This window comes from Alexandromys fortis, unplaced genomic scaffold, assembly GCF_014885135.2.
Source record: "Alexandromys fortis isolate MF-2015 unplaced genomic scaffold, M_Fortis_MF-2015_v1.1 scaffold_34, whole genome shotgun sequence".
In the NCBI taxonomy this organism is placed as follows: Eukaryota; Metazoa; Chordata; class Mammalia; order Rodentia; family Cricetidae; genus Alexandromys; species Alexandromys fortis.
The window spans coordinates 5,400,975-5,423,441 of NW_026067933.1; positions in this window are offsets into that span (position 1 = coordinate 5,400,975).

Genomic DNA, 22,467 nt, shown 5'->3' on the forward strand with positions numbered 1-22,467 from the left:
TCCTCTTTTTAACATTCATTCAAATGAGGCTTCTCATCAGCCATCCTACCAAGAATTCCAGGGAAACATTTTAATGAGGAATTTATGGTACATCTAGAGCATTGTGGTGACTTATTTATAAGTTCAGAAAGATCTACAAACCAAAATGGGCAGGTCCACCAATTTTATCTAAATTTTTAAAAAAGTTTTGGAGAGGAAGAAAATGTAATCAGAGCACATGTCTTAGTTCAGCATTCAACCTCATTAGAAAAATCATCATGGAAAGACCAAATGTTTCTAAAGCAGAAGTTGATACATAAAATATTGAAAAAAATATAGAAGCTTCAAGTCAAATAATAGTAGACTCTTACAAGAGAAAGTTGATCAATATTGTATAGTTAATTTAAGAAAGTGTGTATTAGTTACATTTTATTGCAGATATTTCTATGCCATAATAACTCTCAGAAACACCATGAGAGTGAGTTTATTTGTTTATTTATTTGTTTTCTTATTTATTTATTTATTTTGAGTGTGTGTGTGTATGTGTTTGTGTGTGTCTGTGTGTGTGTGTGTGTTTATGTCCGGTGGGTGTTGGGAATTTTGGAATACCATGTATGTGGAGGTCAGAGGTCAGAAGATCCCCCTAGGTATCAGTCATGACTTCCATTTTATTTGAGAGGGAATCTTATTTGCCACTGCATATGACTCACTGACTAGTGAGCTTCCAGGCATTTTCTTATCTCTTCCTCCCATCCTGCTATAAGAGTGCTCTTATGACAGAGGAATACTATTGCACCATGTGGTAATTATAATATAATATAATCTTATTTTATGTTTTCGGAAGTTTAGTCCTTTGTGACAGGGAAATTGTGGTCTATACTGGCAGAGGTGAGAGATCACTGGGCATATTCTAATGTCAGCCTCCTATTTCCCAAAGTTTCCCTAGCCACCCAGAAGACCAACATCAGCTGGGTATCAGTGTTCAAATTCCTTAACCAGTACTGTCTCATTTTACATCCAAATAATAAAACTAACACCCCATGCTCACATTTCCTGTCCTATAGAGATAATCACCAAGCAGCTTACTTTGATTTCGGCTTCACCAAACTTATAACTTGTTTTCCTTGGATGTGCATAGCAAACCATAAAGAAAAAAGTCTGTAGCAAGCTTTCATGTTGCACTATCTTTGTATTACCAGCCCCCAAAGAGACACATACAGACTTCTTATTAAGTATAAAAACTTGGCCATTAGCTTAGGTTTGTTCCACTAGTTCGTAGCTTAAATGAACTTGTTTCTTAGTCTACACGGTTTGCTTATCTCTACTCTGTACCATCTGTCTGACCTCTTCAGTGTCTTCCTGTCATCTCTCTCTCTGTCTCTTCTTCCCAGAGTCCTCTTTCTTCCCAGGAATCATACCTATTCTCTTATGCCTACATGTTGGTCATTCAGCTTTTTAGTAAACAATCACAGTGATACATCTTCACACGATGTAAACAAATATTATGCACCAAAATATCTATTATTTTAATTCTTACTTCAGAAATACTTTATTTTTATTATAGTTTTGTCTCTTTGTTAGAGAATAATTGTTAAGTTTATAACCCTATTTCTTTCATTTTTGATTACTGAAAATGTCGCAGTCATATTAGCTAGTCTCTGGGTGTGTTCTATTACTCTTTCTAGTGAAAAGATTCATAAGTATAATTGCTTTCACTACGACATGTTTTGGAATATTAATTCTAAATTTCCTTATAAAAACCTTTTGCTTCGTTTTAGTGCCTGGGTTTATTTCCCTCAAGCTCATATGGTAAATTAGTTGGAGTCTTAAGAATCGTTACTCTGCTCTCATTAAGAATACCCTTTTAAGATCAAATTATGTTGAAAATAAAATCATTCTCGAGATCTAATTTATCTGTAGTTTATAGCGATTGAAAAGCTAATTTATCAAATGATGATCAGCATAAATCTCAAATTCACAGATGGTGATGTGTGCCTAATATTTTTTATGTTGTAGTCCTGAGTATCCTAGTACTAAGTAAAAACATGTAACTCAGATTAGGCTTTATTAAAGATTTATTGTTAATTTAAACTTAAAAAGCATTCCTGTAGAAAATCTTTTAAATGCCAGATAATTTACTTGAGTCTGAATGAAATACTACCATGTATGGTCATTGTGGAAGTTGAGCTTATATTCTACATTTGGAAACTAGAACTTACCCAGTGTGTTAGCCAAATCATCTCACTTTCAAATATTCATACATAACCATACTTCTAGTAGTTATTGAAGAAATGCCATTTTAATTACCAAGCACTCATTTTGTAAAGACAAATACATTGCTGTTTGTTTTTAAAGCTGTGGTCATATAAAGCTGGAACCATAGCTATGTTTTGTTATCGTGGTTAAGTCAAGCATATCTTAACAGACCAAAACAGTGATTGAGGATTCTATGTGTAGTAGTACCTATACATACAGTGATGTATTGCTGGGATATAGGTATAGACCCCTTCAGATAAATGTGCCCGTCTGAGAGAGTTATAAACCCAGAGTAATACTGGCAATTGGGTAGGTGTCCTACAGGATACAATAAGACAAATTTCTGCCTAAATCTTCTTAAGAGTATTAGTGCCAAAAAGTACATTTTAAACTATGCTGTCAGGCTACATAGAAATTTCTTTTCATTACTTCAAATTATTTCAGTTCAGATAAATCAAAGGTATTTTACGAACTAGAAGAAAAATTTAAGATAAACACTTGATTTTGAGCAATAATGTATGTAATTCTTATTGATATGAGATAAATATTTTCAAAGCTAAATGGACTGAGTTTTCTTTAGTACATTACAGTAGGTGAGAAATGAAAATGTTAAATCATAGAAGAATCATAAACTAGATAACTAGACAAAATATTTATCCTAATCAAAACTTTAATTTTATTATGTACTCATTCTGCTTTTTCAACAAGGTGACTGTTTAAAAATCAATTCTAAGTAATATTAAATCTTATAATCTAAGTTACAGTGAAATTTGATGAATATTACATAGATATTTGTGTGGTACATATAGCTTAAACATTAACTGGCATATTTCAAATATTATGTACAAATGCTGTCTAATATAATTATGTAATATGATTTGTTGCACATTGATAGAATTATTTATAAATAGTAATCTTTGGTTAACTTTCATTAAAAATCAGTATTATAATATTTATATATAAAAATAATAAACTACAATGCAGAGTCCATCACTGATAAGTGGAAATTGTAGTCCATACACATAGTGACTGTTATTCAACTGTAAAGAGGAATGAAATTAACATGAAAATGGGTGAAACTGCATAATACTATATTGAATAATCCATAGAAAGTCAAGCTCAACATATTTGTCTCTCATATGTATGAGTCATAGAGAAACTTATTATTTTGTACCCTCATTAAAATATATTAATAATAAGTTCTAATGGAGATACTCTGCATGGGTATGTATAGTATGTTACTAAATGGAAATCTTTGTGTTAAGTATGGAATACCTTTCCGTCAGGTATTGATCAAGGAGAGACCAGAAATAGCCTAAAACAATAAAAGCTATTGTCATTACACTAGTTATCCACCAGAATTAAGTGGTAAGAATTTATTCTTGAAGGTACTACATACTATGGCTACAGAACATAGAGCAACCAAATTGTGACTGAAGTAGATGATTCCTCCTTTCTGGAGCTTTCATAGGGTCAGAAGATGTTGCTCAGGCTACTTTGAGAGAAAAAAAAATGACAATAATTTTACCTAGTTGTGAACCTTGTGGTATAGAATGATAACTTGCTAAGCAAAACATGCCCACTATTCCAATAATGAAATGGGTATTATGTGGATAACCAGCTTCTTTCTGATTGGATTTGATGTTCAATCCACAAGAAGAAACTCATGCCTCATACTATGAATTTGATCAAGAGCAGAGCTGAGTGATTGCAGGACTTACTGCTCTTGTTTGGCTAGAAGGATATATTTCACAACTGTCTTCTAAATACTTTTGACTATACTCATAGACAACTGCTCATGAGAGAAGCTTATTTCTTCAATGAACAGCAATTAATTAAGAGACATATAACTGGTTCAAGTTCTGAGAATTCTTGACTGTTGTGTCCTTCATTCTAAGCAAAACATCTATTTTACTCTCTTTAAAGCCTGGGGCCATTGTAGAAGAGGCCAGTGAAAGAATAGTCAAAAGGTGAGGAATTCTGTATGTGGTATGGCTGCTGCAATCATAAACTTATAGCGCCTGTTGTAATTTGCTCAGGACCTCTACAAGATTCTGCTCATCTGCATTTCATTCAGAGTGGAGGAGAAGCTCACAAGGCCTCCTTCTTCCCTGAAGTACTATTGGCGTTAGTTGTCTCATGGGAGGGTCAGCAGTGCCATTTTCTTCACTTGTATAACCTCTTATAAGTTGCACATGTTCCAATAAATAGCCCCCACTGATGTTCCCTCAAGCAACCCAGTATGCTTACTGGGTCATACAAAAGGAAGTGGATAAAGACCTTAAAATAGGAGGGACATCATTGGCAAGAAAAGTTCTAGTGAAAGAGGGATTGACCTTTCTTGAAAAGTCCATTGTTCAACTACTAACATTCATTAAAAAGAGATCTTCATTTTATTGTTAGTAATTTAATGAGTATGTTAAGACCAAAAGTCTTAATGGGTTTTGCTAAATGAGTAGAGGTAAAGATTGATTAGGTTCTTTTCCCCCAGTAATTCATGCTGCCATTTTGTTTGGGTAGTGAACCAGAAAGATTTATTCTATTTTTTTCTTTAGATTCTATAAAGTAGACTTACATTGTATTTACATGCTATTGCTAATCCATATGAAATTCAGACTTGATTTTGTCTTAAAATGAAACATTAATGTCATTTTTCTTAACAGTTGCCCAGCACACTGCCCTTCTCTGTTATGCTTTTGGAGAGGGTGGTGTTTAACGTGTTAATCAGGAAATATTGACGATGAGTAACTACAGGAGAAAAAAGTGTCTTGTTTAATTTTACATGCACACATGATGGTAGATATATTAAATTCTTTCCCAAGTCTTGGACACTCCAATTCTCTATCAAAGACTAGATTTCTATTTTCATCCTATGATCTTGCACACATGAAATGCTTGGGCAAAGGAGATAAAAGGGCCACCATTTCACAACCGTTCCATGGGGAATTATGGTGATAAATAGTTTTTCAAAGACACGATGACAGCTGTCATTAAAAGGCACAAGCTGTGAAATCTAGACTCTCATATGTGCTTTGTTCTCAATTTCTAAATTTATCCCAGGTTGTTTTCAGAACTTAAAAACACAGCCATGGGGGTATGGTGATTAGAGAAAGCGTTTGAAGTTCACAATCAGAACAGCTGATCCAAAGACCATGAGGAATTTTCAAAATTTTTTAAGTAAATGCAAAATAGTGATTGGGGAATGTTTTGGCAAATAACAGGAGAAACTGTCAGACACTTATTGCACGTGTCAAGTACCATTCAGGTCATATATGTTTTTCAAAATTAATGTTTCAACTATCCCTTTTGGCTGTAAGGATAAAGCTGTAGGATTACTTGAAAGGTTTAAAAATAAATAATATCAGATTAAAAAAAAACTTACATTAAGAGTAAATCATATATAACTGTTTAAAGGAAAGCCACACATTATAAGGCTATAAGATGATATTTATATGTCATACATAGACCATACCCAGGTATTAAACTTACTCCCTTAAAATAATTTTAAAATTTGCTGGCTCTCATGCTTTTCACCAAGATAAGAATGTGTGACCTACCATCTTTTTAGTTTCAGTGCATGCTGCAAGAAGGCCGCTTGTTCATTTTCCAGCTGCCCAGACTCCCAAAATAATAACAAAAAATATATTATTTAAGTCACTGCTTGGCCCATTAGCTCTAGATTCTTTTTTTTTTATATTTATTTATTTATTTATTTATTTATTTATTATGTATACAATGTTCTGTCTGTGTGTATGCCTGCAGGCCAGAAGAGGGCACCAGACCTCATTACAGATGGTTGTGAGCCACCATGTGGTTGCTGGGAATTGAACTCAGGACCTTTGGAAGAGCAGGCAATGCTCTTAACCGCTGAGCCATCTCTCCAGCCCTAGCTCTAGATTCTTGTTGGCTAACTCTTACACCTTAATTTAACCAATCTCCATTAATCTGTGTATCACCACAAGGTCGTGGCCTACCAGCAAATTTGTAGCATATCTGTCTGTCTCCTGCAGCAGCTCCATAGCTTTTCCCCGACTCTACCTCCTTTTTTGCAGCATTCAGTTTAGTTTTCCCTGCCTACGTAAGTTCTGCCATATCAACAGGCCAAGGCAATTTCTTTATTCACCATTGGTATTCACAGCATACAGAGGGGAATCCCAAATCACCTCCTCTTTTCTGTTTAAATAAAAAGGAAAGTTTTTCTTTAACACATTAAAATGACATATAACAAAACACTTATCAAGCAAGAGTTATATTATAATATTTATATTTATATCTACTTTATCTTTTATCATAACTAAGGAAAACTATAACTATTGTTATAAATTCTTCTACTCCTTCAAATACTCCAGAAAATATAATATAACCTATGCAAGTAATAAGTTCATTGTAAGCAATCTCCAAAACTCTAGAAATCACAGACATCTTACTGCCTGTACAATCATTCAAAGTACTTCTTTATCATTGAGGCATCCAATCTTCAGACGCCCATAGTATACAGCAGACTTTTAAATGAAGCAGGAAATTTCAAAGATAATTCCACCTATATTGGCCGTTTTAAGTCACTTTCTTCTGTGTCCTGCAGAATGTCTAGCAGACTCTTTCATGAAGCAAGAACCCTGAAGAATCATCTCACCTTTAGGCAAGTTCTGCAGTCAGTCATTTCTCTGTGGGTCTTGCATGTCCAGTTCATGATACAGTCCAGACAAGAGCAGTTTCTTGCCAAATGGCCAGGCAATTCCATAATGAGCCTCTTCAATGACCATCATCTTCTTGAAGTATGTTGGTGCTGCCAAAAGCAAATGTGTCTCACTGTCATGAAAAGTCCTATGTTCTTAAAACACTTTAAATGCCATATTCTATAGTCTATGAAAGATTTGAAGAATCCCTATCCATCTGAAATACATCTCTGTATATCTAGAAAATATAATTAACATGACTATAAACTTGACTATTATAGATGACTCTCTATTTACCTATATTTATTAATTATACAATACATTTTTAAATGAGCTGTACAATCACAATACTTAATGAAGAGCAGAAATATATACATACATATATATGTATATATATATAACAAAATTGACCTTAAATTTGTATCAATAAACCAAGATCCATAGGCATACAACTCTCTATAGCATATACCCTTTTAAATGCAAAGAAACATTTATAAACAATATTTGGGAATGTGGGAATAGTTCTTCTCCAAACTGCTTCCTGCTGTTTAATGGGTAATTTTTTGAGGGTTATTCAAAAAGACCTTTCAGGGGATCTTGGTCCATCAAACAACATTATCCTGGACTAAATCCACAGGTTCTCATCCTCTGTGGAAACAAAAGAAGAACCTCTATTCCAAAGAAACATATCCTTTGACCCATATTGAAGACAAGATACCTTTAATCTGTGCAACACCATGAGGTCATAGACTACTAGCAAATTTGCAGCATGTCTGTGTGTCTCTTGTGGAAGCTCCATGGCTTCTCCCTGACTTTGCCTCCTTTCTCCCAGCATTCAGCTTAGTTTTCCCTGCCTACGTAAGTTTTTCCCTATCAACAGGCTAAGGCAGTTTCTTTATTCAACAGTGGTTTTCACAGCATACAGAGGAGAATCTCACATCAAATGCATAATGGGTCATTGACACAATTCTCTTCAGAAAGATCTCAGAAATATCATAAGCTATTTGTCCATCTATAAATGGCCTACCTTACATAGGATCATGTCCTTCAGGTTCGTTCATTCTTTTAATGAGGAAATAATAATAATAGTTGATAATAATAATAAATATTGCATTATGATATCTTTTCTGTTTCCATATCTGTGTTGATGGTTATTTCAATTTCATCTATTATAAGCAGTGTGATAAAGAACAGAACAGTACAAATATCTCATTGATTGGAATCTTTGCTTTAATTCCTTAAAATAAATATGCAGAAGGGGAATTTCTGGATAATATGGAATTCTAGAAGCTTCCAGGGAATCTTTTACAATGGCTGTAGCAATTTAAACTCCATAAATGATTTATGACTGCATGTGTGCATGCATGTGTGCACACATGTGTATTAAAGTAGATGAAACATTTCCATGCTAGTTTATAAGGCTAGCATCATAAAGTTTATTAATCATAGAAAATTTGGAGAGATATCACCTTATCTACCAAAGCCTCAAGTCCTATAATCCAATTTAGAATGAAATATAAATCCTTTTTCCAGTTAAATTATCTCTTATGATATGGTTCCTTATTACCTCTCTGTCAGACCCTGTTTTCACATTCCTTTCATTTCAATTAGAATACACAAGGTGTCCTGCCATTTATAAAATAAACCAATTATTGATAACTCTACTTTGTCTTCTTCTTCATGCAATTTTTTATGGATAGTTGCACTATTATTTTCTAAAATTTCTTATCACAAGCAAGTCATATTCAAATGTCACCTCCTACTTATCTATATCTTACTCAATTGTTTTAATACATTTTATTTTAAAATATACATCTACTCATTTGATTCAACCATCATACTGCTTGTAAATATTAGTAGATCAGACTGCACTTTGTATTGTTCATTTATTTACCACAGTACCTGCAATTCAATTAATAGCACAGTACATAATATTAAATGCATTTATTTTTGTACATTATATTTCAGTAATGTTATTTTAGATAGCTGAAGTAGTTATGGTAATTTGATTTTAGTGTTCTAACACATTAAACATGTGAATTTAAATTTTATGTCTCAAAGCCTCATGGCAGAATATACTTAGGTTCAGACAGTAAGTCTTGAACTTGTTATGATTGTGAGCTATTAATATCAATGCCTGGTGTTGTTTTTGTTTGTTTGTGTACTTGTAAATTTTATTTCTTTTCTTTAATTGAAGATAGATTTTTTTGCACTTAAATTGTATATCCTGATTATAGCATTTCATTATCTTACTTTTCACAGTTCTTCCTCACCTCCCATCCAATCCAGATCTACACATCTCTCTCAATAGAAACAAGCAGACTCTTCAGGGAAAATAAACATGCACACATACACACATATCCCATACACATATTATATATATTTGTGCATGTGTGTGTGTGCTGTAGGATAATGTTCTTGTACACTGGAAAGATTTGTCACTCATATCAGTTTAATAAAATGCTAATTGACCAATAACCAAGCAGGAAGTATAGGCAGGATTACTAGACTAAGAGAATTCTGGAAATAGCAAAGGCAGAGAGTCAGTCACCAACCAGACATGGAGAAAGCAAGATGAGAATACCTAATGGGAAAAAGTTTCTAGGCCACATAGCTAAACATAGATAAGAATTCTGAGTCAATTTAAGCCATAAGAGCTAGTTAGTAATAAGCCTGAACAATAGGTCAAACAGTCTATTTAAGCCTCTGCATGATTTTGGGGGGGGGGGGGACTGAATGGCTGTGGGACTGGGCAGAAAAGAAACTTCTGTCTACATGTGACACCCAACATTCAACAACTACATCAACATAAAACCTGCGGCAGCTTGGGAAGAGATTCCAGACACAAAAGAATAGAGTTAAACACAGCTTTATGGTAATAGCATTGTCTCGGGTGGATTCTTATAGAGGTAAGCAGAGGCATAGCTCCTTTAAAAGAGACTACCTGAGTCAGTATTATCATGTTAGCAGAAAAACCTTGCAGCTCTTTTGAGAGGTTCTACCACCAAACACCTAATTGTTGTGTATGAGCAGCCAGCAGCATGCTTCTAAAAACTCTACAGACTTGTTGCAATAAACATGGCTACTACCTGTATATCCACCATGAAGCTAGACTCTCAGGAAGCTAAGAATAGGGCAGAGCTAGCCACCAAAGACACAGCTTTAATCCCAGCCATGCCGCTTAGCAGACTAAAGTCTCCATATGCCCAGACCCAAATAATCACCAAAACTATATTAATTACAACTCTGTTTGACCAATAGCTTAGGCATATTCTTAGCTAGCTCTTACATCTTAAACCAACCCATTTCTATTAATCTATGTATCACTATGAGGCTGTGGCCTACCAGTATGTTTCTGGTATCTTTCTCCTTTGGCAGCCACAAGGCGTCTCTCTGATCCTGCCTTCTTTCTCCCAGCATTTAGTTTAGTTTTGCTGCCTAACTTTGTTATGCTCTATCATAGGCCAAAGCAGTTTCTTTGCTAACCAATGATAATAAAACATATTGACAGTATACAGAGGGGAGTTCCATATCATCTCTACTTCTCTGTCTAAATAAAAAGAAGGTTTAATTTTAATATATTAAAATTACCTATAACAAAACAAGCCAAGCAAACATTACAGTTACAAATTTTTTTCATGAACCTAAACTTTCATATATAATTTAATTTTTACTATAATTTAGGAAAACTATAACTGTCTTCAACCCCATCAAAGACCCCAGAAGGATATAATAGTACCGAAGTAAACAGGAAGTACACTGTAAGTAACTTCCAAAGTTCTAGAATTGACAGGGATATCTTGCTGCCTGGTTAGTCAGACAAAGTTCTTTCATAACGTTGTGGCATCTATCTTCAGCCCATAGGCCCATAGTGCCCAAAAGACTTTTCCATAAGGCAGGAAATTTGAAAGGCTGTTTTACCTATATTGTCAGCTTGTCAGTTACTAACTTTCTTCTGTGTTTTGAAGAACGTCTGCCAGACTCTTTCATGAAGCAGAAACCCTGAAGAACAATGCCATCTTTTGGAAAGCTCAGCAGTCACTTTTCTGTAGGTCCTGCATGTCCAGTTTATACAGCATACAATGAAGCAGTCCAGACAAGAGCAGTTTCTTGCCCAAATGAATAGCCTTGTCATATTGAAGGCAAGTTACATAATGAGTTTTTCTTATTCCAAAAACCTCTCTGAAATAATTAGTACTGCTAGAAGCAGACATGTCTCGCTTTCAAAAAATTCTAAACTCTTGAAACCTTTTAAATGCCATATTCCGTGGGTCTTTGAAGTGTGGAATATTATTTAACATATCACTATATATTTAGAAAACCTAACTAAAGTAATTAAAAGTTTGATTATTATAGATGACTACCTACTTATCAGCATTTCTAAACTATATCTTACATTTTTAAAAGAGCTGTATAAACAAGAATATAAACATACATGTAAAATTAACTTTAAATTAGTATCAATAAACCAAAGTCCATAACAATATAAAGTATTCATCTTTATATCATATGCCCCTTTAAATAAAAACAAATATTTATAAGCAAACATTTTGGGAATCTGGGTGTTATTTTCTCCAAACTTCTTGTTGTTTTTTGGATGAAGTATTTTGAGAGTTCACGGAGACCTTTTTGAAAGTATTGTTCCAGCAAACCGAAATCACTTGGAAGGAACCCATAGGTCCTCATATTCTGTGGAAACAAAACCAGAACTTCTTTTGCAAAACAATGTAACTGCAGATTCAAATTTTGAAGTCAAGATGCCTTTAAAATATATTTGTTGGTTTAACTTATCAGCCCCAGAACCAAATGTCTTTGCATTCAAAAAAACTGAAAGAAAAACCAATAATATGCATAATCCAGACTCTGTGTATTTTCCATTTTTGCATGTTATTTTTTTACTCTATTGCTTTTTAATATTTATTTTATTATCTTACTTCTTTAATCTATGACTGTCTGTACTCTTTCTCCTCTCTCTCCGAAATCTATGCACATATTTTAAACACACTGTGAGTCATTTAGATGTCTTTTATGTCTGAATCTGTCCTATTGTGTATCTGAAATCCTTTTCTAAGAACATTTTGTAAAATGGTAAACAGGTGTGACTAGGACTAACATTGTGACTTTTTATGTTGTCTCCACCCAATCAAACATGGCAGAGTTATGTTCACTGCCTTGCAAACCATGCTCACCAACCCAGTTCCAGGGACACAGTAGTTCTATGTTGCCATTAAGTATCTTATAGCACTCTGCCCTAAAACCCCATTTAAGTGCTAGTGGGACTTCCCAAAAGAACCAGAGCTATTTGTTCCACCAGCATGAATGAGAAAAGCAGCTCTTAAAGAACCTATACCTCTGTTTCCAGCAAATAAACCTATCTGAAAATAATGCAGCTATCAAGAAGCCATGCTTGACTCTGTTTATGTATGCCTAGAAACCCTCTTTTTTTTTTTTTTAAGATTTTGAAGGTCTTATGTGGGCACCATTTTATAAACGGATACTGTGCTTTGGTTTCCTGGGTACCCAGACCTGAATAATCATGTAGAAATTTTATTAATTACAACATTGTTTTGGTAATAGTTTAGGCATATTCCTACTCTTACATCTTAAGTCAACCCATTTTTATTAATCTATGTATCACCATGAGGCTATGGCCTAGTAGGTTTCTGTCATCTTTCTCTTTGGCAGCTACATGGCATCTCCCTGACCCCACCTTTTTCCTCCCAGCATTAAGTTTAGTTTTTCTGCCTAGCTCTATTCTGTCCTGCCACAGACCAAAAGCATCTTTACTAACCAATGATAATAGTACATATTTACAACTTACAGATAGGAATACCACATCACTCATGTGCTCAGAGAAAAGATAAATGTATATAGCAAGACAGATTCAGACAGGAAAACAGAACTCTAAATAGTTTACAATGCATTTTAAAATGTATGTAGGCTTGGGAAAGAAAAGAAAAAAGGATAGAAAAAGACCTTAAAAAAAAGAAATAGAGTAGGTAGGTGTGGTGACACCCACCATTATTACCAGCACTTGGAGGCAGAGGCAGGCATATCTCTGTGAGTTTGAGGTCATTCTGGTCTGCAGAGTGAGATCCAGGAAAGCCTAAGATACACAGAAAATCCCTATCTCAAAAAACCCAAATAATAATAATAATAAAAAAATTGAGTTAAAAAGTCACATAAAGATGGAAAATAAACAAAGAGTCTGTATACTGTATGTTTTTGTGTTTTCCTTGACTTTTTTGACTGCTGAGGAAGGAACAACAGCTGCTAAAAGACATTATATCATAAATGTTTCTGGATTATTCCAGCATACATAATTTGAAAATGCTTTGGCTTCAAAATTTAAGTCAAAAGCTCTGTTACTTCAGAGAAGAGGTTTTGCTTTTGCTTCCACAGGAAATGAGAGGCTGTGAATTTACTCTGTGTAAAGAAAAAAAATCAGATTTGATCCAGGATGACCCCCTGAAAAGTCTCTGATAGAAACTGGTGATCCAACATTTTAGAGCACATTTACTGAAGTTTTCTCTGAGTTCTACATCCAGAACAGTTTCAATACTGTTGGCTGAGATGATCCAGGCTCAGAGAATACTCCAGTCAGGACTTGACCATAATCCTGAATTTTCTTAGGGTCCCCATAAGATTATCAGTGTCTCCATCAACAAGAAGTATCCTAGAAAACTATGCCCACATGTCCAACACATGTAATATAGATATTTGTTTTTATTTAGGGTGTTGGTTAGAAGTTGTTACGGATAAGGATCAGGAAAAAAGCTAATCAATGGAGATGGATTCAGAGTTCTCTTTTTGAAAATTAAAAGAGGGAATGTTATAGAATAATGCCCTTGTACACTATAAATATTTGTCACTTACATTAGTTTAATGAAACACTGATTGACCAGTATCCAGTCAGGAAGTACAGTCAGGGTGACCAGACAAAGAGAATTCTAGGAAGAAGAAAGGCAGACAGGTACCACCCAGACTCAGAGGAAGCAAGATAAGAATGCCTTATTGAGAAAAGGGAGCAAGGCACATGGCTAAACATAGACAATAATTATGGGTGAGTTTCAGTTGTTAGAGTTGGTTAGTAATAAGCCTGAGCAATAACCCAAACAATTTATAATTAATATAAGCCCCTGTATTTTTTTTGTGTGTGTGGGGGGCTGAATGACTTCAGGACTGGGCAGGACAGAAATTTTTGCCGATATGTGTGTATGAATAAATATAATAAGATAAAACAAAAACTAATGTATTTGAATTAAAAAAAACAAGCAAACAGAAAGAAAAGAGTTCAAGACACTAAAAATCATGGATCCAATTTTTTGTATTTTGTAGAAGTGTTATAAAAAGTACTTAACTAAAGATTATAATATATATGCAAAGGGCCTGTATGTTAAGAGAGAGAGAAATAAAAAACTCAAAAATAAAACTAATAAGATCCCTTTTTTTTTCATTAAAACCAAACCAAACAAAACAAAAACCAAAAAACAAGAAAGGTCTTGTCATGAAATTGTTAGACAATAAACCTCCAAAGATGAAATTGGGTTCATTCTCTTTTGGATATCAACTGCTGACTAAACAGCCTAACCTTAGGAGACGTTTGTTTCCCTAGTGAGAATCCTTTGGAGGAAATAAATTTTTCTCTTACAATTGCTTATCTATTGAAGCTTGTTTCTGGCTTAGGGATGGGGAAATGTATCCACTTCTCATTTCACTTCTAGGTCCCCATCTGTTGTAGGCCCATGCAGGCCCTGTGAATACTGCCTCGGTCTCTGTGAATCCATATATATGTCCATCATGTTGATTTAGAGGGCTTTGTTTTCTTGGTGTCCTCCATCATCTCTGGCACTTGGTGTAGGAGGTCCTTCTGTCTAGGTGTTTCTTTTATTATTATTAAAGAAACTGTCTTGGCCTGTGATAGGGCAAAAGAACAGAGTTAGGTAAGGAAAACTAAAGTGATTGCTGGGAGAAAGGAAGCAGGGTTAGAGAGAAGCCATGGAACTGCTGAAGACAGACACTGGGAATTTGCCACAGCCACTTAGTCATATACAGATTAATGGAAATAGGTTAAATTAATATATAAGAGTTAGCCAATAAGAAGCCCCTAAATAATCACATGGAAACTGTATTAATTAAGACACCCTTTGGCCCATTATCTCTAGCTTGTTATTGGCTAAGTCCTTTATTAATTTATCCATTTCTATTAATCTGTATATTGCCATATCACACTGGTTTACCGGCAAAGATTCAGCCATATCTGACTCTGGTGGCTTCATGGCATCTCTCACTTTGCCCTTCTTTCTCCCAGCATTCAGTCCAGTCCTCCCTGCCTACCTAAGTTCTGCCCTATCAGGGCAAGATAGTTTCTTTATCCATTAATGGTAATCAGAGCACACAGAGGGGGCTCCCACATCACCTGGAATCTGCATTTGGCAACAAGAGATGGTCAGTTTAGACTCTGTTTTTCCCATTACTTATTTAACTCTCCTTCAAATATATGTATTCTGAAACTTCTATTGTGTTAAATTTCCATACTCCCACTCAATGGCCCTTAATTTTAACTGCCAATACCTGTATTCCCTCCAGTTCCCTCCTATTTTCTCTACACTTGATCTTCCTGCTCTAGGCACCTCATGACATCAGTCCATAACTATTACATTTTTATATCCTCAGGAGTTCTCTCTGCCTTCTTTTCTTAATCACAGCCTAACCTCTCTGGCTCTAAGGATTGTAGATTGGTTAGAACTGAGTTAACAGCTAACATACACCTCTAAGTGAATGCATGTCCTATTTATTTTTCTAGGTCTGGGTTATTTCACTCAGGATAATTTTTTTTCTAGCTCTATTCATTTACTTGCAAGTTTCAAGTTTTTAAGCAGCTGTGTGCTACTTCATTGTGTAAATGTACCACATATTTTTGATCCATTCTTCTATTTAGGGACATCTAGGTTGTTTCCACTTCTGGGCATGATGAACAAAACAGCAAAAAGCTTGGCTGAGCCCAAGTCTTTTTGGTAAAATGAGGCATTCTTTAAATATATCTGATAGTAGTGTAGCTGGATATTTGAGTAAATTGGTTCCCATCTTCCGGAGGACCCTCCAAACTGATTTCCATAGTAACTGAACACATTTATCCTCCCACCAGCAAAGAATGAGTGTTCCTTTTACTACACATCCTCACCAACATGACATGACAATTGTTTTATTGATCTTAACCATTGTGACAGGCATAAGACAAAATCTCTTAGTTTTGATTTGTATTTCCCTCTTGACTAAAGATATTGGATATTTCTTTAAGTGTTTCTCAGTCATTTGAGATTTCTCTATGAATATTTTTTTGTTTAGGATTGTATCCATTTTTAAATTAATTTAAATTTTCAATTTTTTATTAACATATAATTTTATATATTTTATATACTTTAGATATTAATCCTCTATCAGATGTGCACTCGGTAAAAATATTTTCCCATTCTGTAGGCTGCTGCTTTGTCTGACTGATGGTATCCTTTCACTTACAGGAGTTTCTCAGTTGTAGGAAGTCCCATTTATTCATTATTATTTTATTGCCTGCACCGTTTTCTGCTCAAAAAGTTGTCTCCTTTGACAATGCTTTAAGTCTATCCTTACTTTCTCTTCTATCATGTTTAGTGTGTCTAATTTTAGGTTCAGTTCTTTGATACACTTGAATTTGAGTTTTGTGCTGGGTGATGAGTATGGATATATTTTTATTCTACATTCATTCAGTTTGATCAGCACCTTTTCTTAAAGATGTTGTCCATTTTCTAGTGAGTGTTTCTGACTTTGTAAAACCTAAAATCTAAAATCATATGGTTATGACTGGATTTATGTCTGGATCTTTAAGTCAATTTTATTGATCAACATGAGTGTTTTTGTTCCAATACCATACTATTTTCATTACTATAGTTCTGTAGTACTTGAAATAAAGGATGGTGTTGATACCTTCATTGGCATTTGTTTTTAATTATTCAGGATTATTTGTTTATTACTCAGGATTCTTTTAGGCACCCTGTGGTGTATGAGGTCCTTCTGTATTTGTGTTGCTTTCATTGGTTATTAAAGAAACTGCCTTGGCCTAGTTGATAGAGTAGAACTCAGGTAGGCAGGGAAGACATAACTAAATGCTGGGAAGAAGAGAGTCAGAGTCACCATGGAGCTGCCAGGTCAGACATGCTAAATCTTTCTCGGTAAGTCACGACCTCGTGGTGACCTACAAATTATTAGAAATGTGTTGAATCAAGATGTGAGAGTTAGCTAACCAGAGGCTAGAACTAATGGGCCAAGCAGTGTTTTAATTAATACAATTTCTGCCCCATGCCCCTTTATAGTAGTAGTCTCCTGCTATAACCCTAAGATTTTTGCTTTTCCATACAATGCTGAAAATTGTCATTTCAAAATCTGTGCAAAATTATGTTAGTATTTTGATGGTAATTGGATTAAATCTTTAGATTGCTTTTGGCAAGATGGGCATTTTTACTATATTCATCCTACTGATTCATAAAGATGATAGATTTTTTTCATCTTGCAATATTTTATAAAATTTCTGTCTTTAGTGTCTATTTTTAATTTTTATTGCTTTATAAATAATATTCAAAATTTCCACTTACTCCCCTCCTCCCATTTCCTTCCTGCTCCCCCACTCACTTTCCCCAGGCCCCTTCCAGCCCTATGGGAGGGCACGGTACCCTGCTCTATGGGAAGTCCAAGGTCCTCCTCCCTCTATCCAGGCCTAGGAAGGTGAGCATCCAAACAGACTAGGATCCCAAAAAGCCAGTGCATGCAGTAGAGATAAATCCCAGTGCCATTATCATTGGTTTCTCAGTCAGCCCCCATTGTCAGCTATATTCAGAGTCCAGTTTGATCACATGCTCTTTCAGTCCTAGTTCAGTTGACTTTGGTGAGCTCCCATTAGATCAGCACACTGTCTCAGTGGGTGGACCAACTACTCATGGTCCTGACTTCCTTGCTCATGTTCTCCCTCTTTCTGCTCTTCAACTGGACCTTGGGAGCTCAGTCCAGTGCTTCGATGTGGTTCTCTTTGTCTTGCTTTGTTAGAGTTGTCCAAGACATTGTATATTATTTAGGTTATTGGGAAAGCTATTATTTCTCTGATTTCTTTCACAAATCATTTGCCACTTATATATAGAAGGGGTACCAATTTTTATGAGTTAACTCTATATCCTGCTACTTTGCTGAAGGTGTTCATCAGCTAAAGGAGTTTCCTGGTACATTTCTTTAGGGTCATTTATATATACTAGCATATTGTCTGCAAAATAAATATAATTTGCTTCTTGCTTTCCAGTTTTATTACCTTGGTCTTCATTTGTCTTATTGCTCTAGCTAAGAATCAAGTACAATATTGAAAGTTATGTATAGAGTAGGCAACTTTGTCTTGTTCCAGATTTTTGGGAAATTGCCTTCTGTTTCTCTTCATTTAAGTTGATTTTAGCTATGGGCTTGCTATAAACTGTCTTTATTATGTGAAGAATATCCCTTGTACCTCCACTCTACAGGACTATTATCATGAAAGAGTCTCAGATTTTGTCAACGTCCTTCCCTTTTTGAAGTCTAAAGAGATGATTATTCTTTGTCTTTCAGGTTATTTACATGGCTGATTTATTTATTTATAAAACGTTTATTGTTTTATATACACTGAACCATCTCTGCATCTCTGGGATGAAACTTAATTGAATACTCTGGGTGGTCTTTTTGATGTGTTCTTGGATTCAATTTATAAGCATATTAGTGAGAATTTTCAGATTAGTGTTTATAAGGGAAATTGGTCTGTGATATTTTATTCTTTGTTGCTTGTTTATGTTTTTTGGGTATCAGGGTAACTATGGCCTCATAAAATGAATTGTAAGTCTTCCTTTTGTTTCTATTTAAAGGAATGGAATAATTTGAGGAGTATTGGCTTTAACTTTTTTATTTTTTTTAATCTGGCCAAATTCTGTGGTAAAACCATTTGGACAGGTCTCTCTCTTTCTCTCTCTCTCTCTCTCTCTCTCTCTCTCTCTCTCTCTCTCTCTTTGGTTGGTAGGCTTCTGATGGCTGCTTCTATTTCCTTAAGGAATTAGCAGGTAATAGTTTTTTCTTAAATTGCTTATCTGATCTTTGTTAATCAATGGTAAGTGGTGTATGTATAATGAAAATGAAAATTATCTATTTTTTTTAGATTTTACAATTCGGTGGAAAACAAGTTTTCTTTAAATATGTCATTATTCTCTCTTTTTCCTCAGTGTCAGTTGTTTTTTTTTTTTCTCTTTTGTTCTCTACAATTGTTAATTTGGCTTTTCTCTCTGCATTTTTAGTTAATTTGAATATACACTTGTTAATTGTATTTTTTTCAAAGATTTTTTTGTACTGTTTTGTTTGCTTCTTTCTTGTATCTATTTAGTTAATTGCAGCCCTGAGTTTTATTATTTATATTTTTATTATTTTCTTTTAGATGGGATTTCTTTTTTTTTTTTTTTTGTTCTAGAGATTTTAGATGTTAAGTTCTTAGTATGAGATCTTGCCATTTCTTTTTAATGTAGGTGCTTAGTTCTATGAGCTTGTGTCTTACAACTGCCTTCATTGTGACCATAAGTTTGGATATTTTATGTATCCAAATCTAAAAATTCTTCAGTTTCAGGTTTGACACATTTTTCTTTTTGTAGTTAGGCATTCAGCTTCAATGATATTGCATGCTTTCTGCTGTTTTATTTCCCCTGTTTTTGTTGATATTCATTTTTAATCTGTGCTGGTCAGATGAGATACAAGAAGTCATTACAATTTCTTGCACCTATTGAGACTTGCTTTGTGTCTGAGTAAGTAGTAATTTTTGGATAAAGTTCCATGTAATAAAATTTCACTGAATGCTGAGATGAAGGTGTATTCTATTGTTTTGGTAAAAAAAACGGCTATGTTGCTAAATATTTAATTTCCATATTTTCCCCCAGATTGGCTTATTTTTGTTTTCTCTATTTCCACATTTTTCTCTTGAACTGTTTAATTAATTTCCTTACATCATTTTTTTTCATAGACTTCTTTAAGGCCTTTATTCATACCTTAGTAAGGGCTTCTATCATGTTTATAAAGACTATTTCTTCTCTTTCTCTGTGATTTTGCTATTTTGGAATAGTGCTTGCTGTGGTAGAGCTGGTGGCTCTAGTGGAGACGAATTGTCCCAGCTGTTATTGATTGTGTTTTTGTGCTGGTATCTCTTCTTGTCTTTGCTGGATGGATATTTTTCCCCTTGGTTTCTGTTGACCTCTGTGGTTCTTAGGAGACTATGGCAGCTATGTTTTGCCTGATATGAAATTCATCTGGAATTCTGAAAGCTGTGGCATTTGGGAATTCCAGAAAAATTTATTTCTAGACACTGGGCATTGACACTTACGAATGGGATGGTATCTGGAGTGCTGAGGGGGTCCAAAGGAGGGAGGGTAGCAGGGTGTTATACCAAGATCTGCTTAATCCTAGAATGAGGCCCAAGAGTGAGGAGAGGCCTTAACAGAAGTTCTGCTAGAAAACTGGTATGAGACTGGGGGATTGGACTAGGAGAAATGGAGAGAGAGGTTAAGATCTGCAGTTAGCCCAAATGCTCTGCTGGCTTCAGTGGCCTGTGTGTTCCCCTGTGCCTTTTGGAGTTGGGGCCTTGGATAATATAATGAGTCCAATCAAGAAGTTTGATGGGAAAGGCCTATGTGGTCCACCTAGTCCACTAAATTTAGAGACAGGGTGGAGTAGGGAGGTTGCAGCAGGTGGTCTGCTTAAGAGCGGATGATAAGACTAGGGCATTGGTTTTGGAGGAGGTGAAGAACAGGTTAAGATCTTTACTTAACCTACCTGTTTGTAGTAGTTCCTGAGTTGAGCCTGCTGTATTGAAAGTTGTGATAAGGCAATGAGTGGGGGAAAGAAGAAGGTCAATGGGATCCACTGCATATGGGTGTAGAGAAGGTACAGATGTTTCAGTAGGTGGTGTACTGCAGAGCTGTGGAGGAGACTAGGTGATTGGATTTGAAGGAGAGGGAGAGATGCAAATATACATACAGTTAACCGACTTGCTTTCCTGTCCAAAGTGACCTTCTAAAACCGAGTTTGAATGTCTTCTCTTAGGCAATTGCTAAAATACCTTATTATCCTATTTTAAATTATGTCCATTCTAACTATTTTTGTGAATCTCAAATATCATACTGAAAGCAAAATTAATATACCAGTCTTTATTTTCATGATTATATGAAATCTGCAATTTTGTCCATAGCACAGCCCACAGCAGCACTGTCCATCAGAACTGAGCAATTCTCAGCTGGGTTACTAGAAACAGTACTTCTTTCTTACTTACTGGTTTATATTCCTCTAAGACACACTCCAAGGAGCAGGAAATTGCATTGTTATTGACATAATACTCTAGTTTGTTTTGCATGACAACGTCTATTAATATTTAGCAATTAAACATCTTATTTATACCCTAAGGACAATTTGTGCATGAGCTCAAATGTATTGTTTACTACGAGCAGCATTGCCTTGAAGTATACACCAGCGGTACTTCTATGCAAAGCAACATGATGAATTTACACCTGCTGATGACTTCTTTTCCAGAGCTTCATGACAGGAGTTTTGGCCAAATGAGTATAACACACACAATCACCTCACTGAGTATACTTGCTTTGAGATCGTTTTTAAATGTTATGTATTTGTTTCCATGTAAGTATACCTCATGTAGACAGATTCTACACTGGCTAGAAGAGGGGCTTCTATCCTTTGAAACGTGTGGTCCAACTGGTTATGGAACACCATGTATTTTCTGGGACCCAAATCTGGGTCTCTTGTAAGAGCATCAAGTACCCTTGATGGCTGAGCCAGTCTTCAGTTCCCAGTGTTTATGTTTAGTATTTATTTATTTAGTGTGTTTGTATGTGTGTGTGTGTGTGTGTGTGTGCGTGTGCATGTGCCTGTGCATGTGCATGTGTGAACAACACAGCCACAGTGCACTTGTGGAGGTCAGAGGAGAATACGTGAGAGTAGACTCTTTCTTTCCCCTATGTGGTGCCCTAGGGGACCAACTCAGGTTATCAGCTTTGATATTAGGTTCCTCTATCCATTGAGTAGTCTCTCCAATGTAGTATTTGAAATTGGATTTCTTTCTTTGTGTTGTGGAACACACATATAATGTCAATACTTGAGAGATAGAGGCAGGAGAGAGGAAGAACACAACTTTGTCTACATTGTGAATTTGAGGTCAGGGCAAGCTACAGGAGACCCCTGATGTGGGAATGATTTCTTACTAATAAAGAAACTGCCTTGGCCCATTTTATTGGATAGAAAATTAGGTAGGTGGAGTATACAGAAGAGAATTCTGGGAGAAAGAAGGTTAGAGGAAGAGTCGCCATGGTTCTCCCGCTCCAGACAGATGCAGGTTAAGATCCTCCCTGGTAAGCCAGCTCGTGGGCTACACAGAATATTAGAAATGGGTTAGAACAATATGTAAGAGCTAGCCAATAAGAAACTGGACCTAGCCGGGCCAGGCAGTGTTTGAAAGAATACAGTTTCC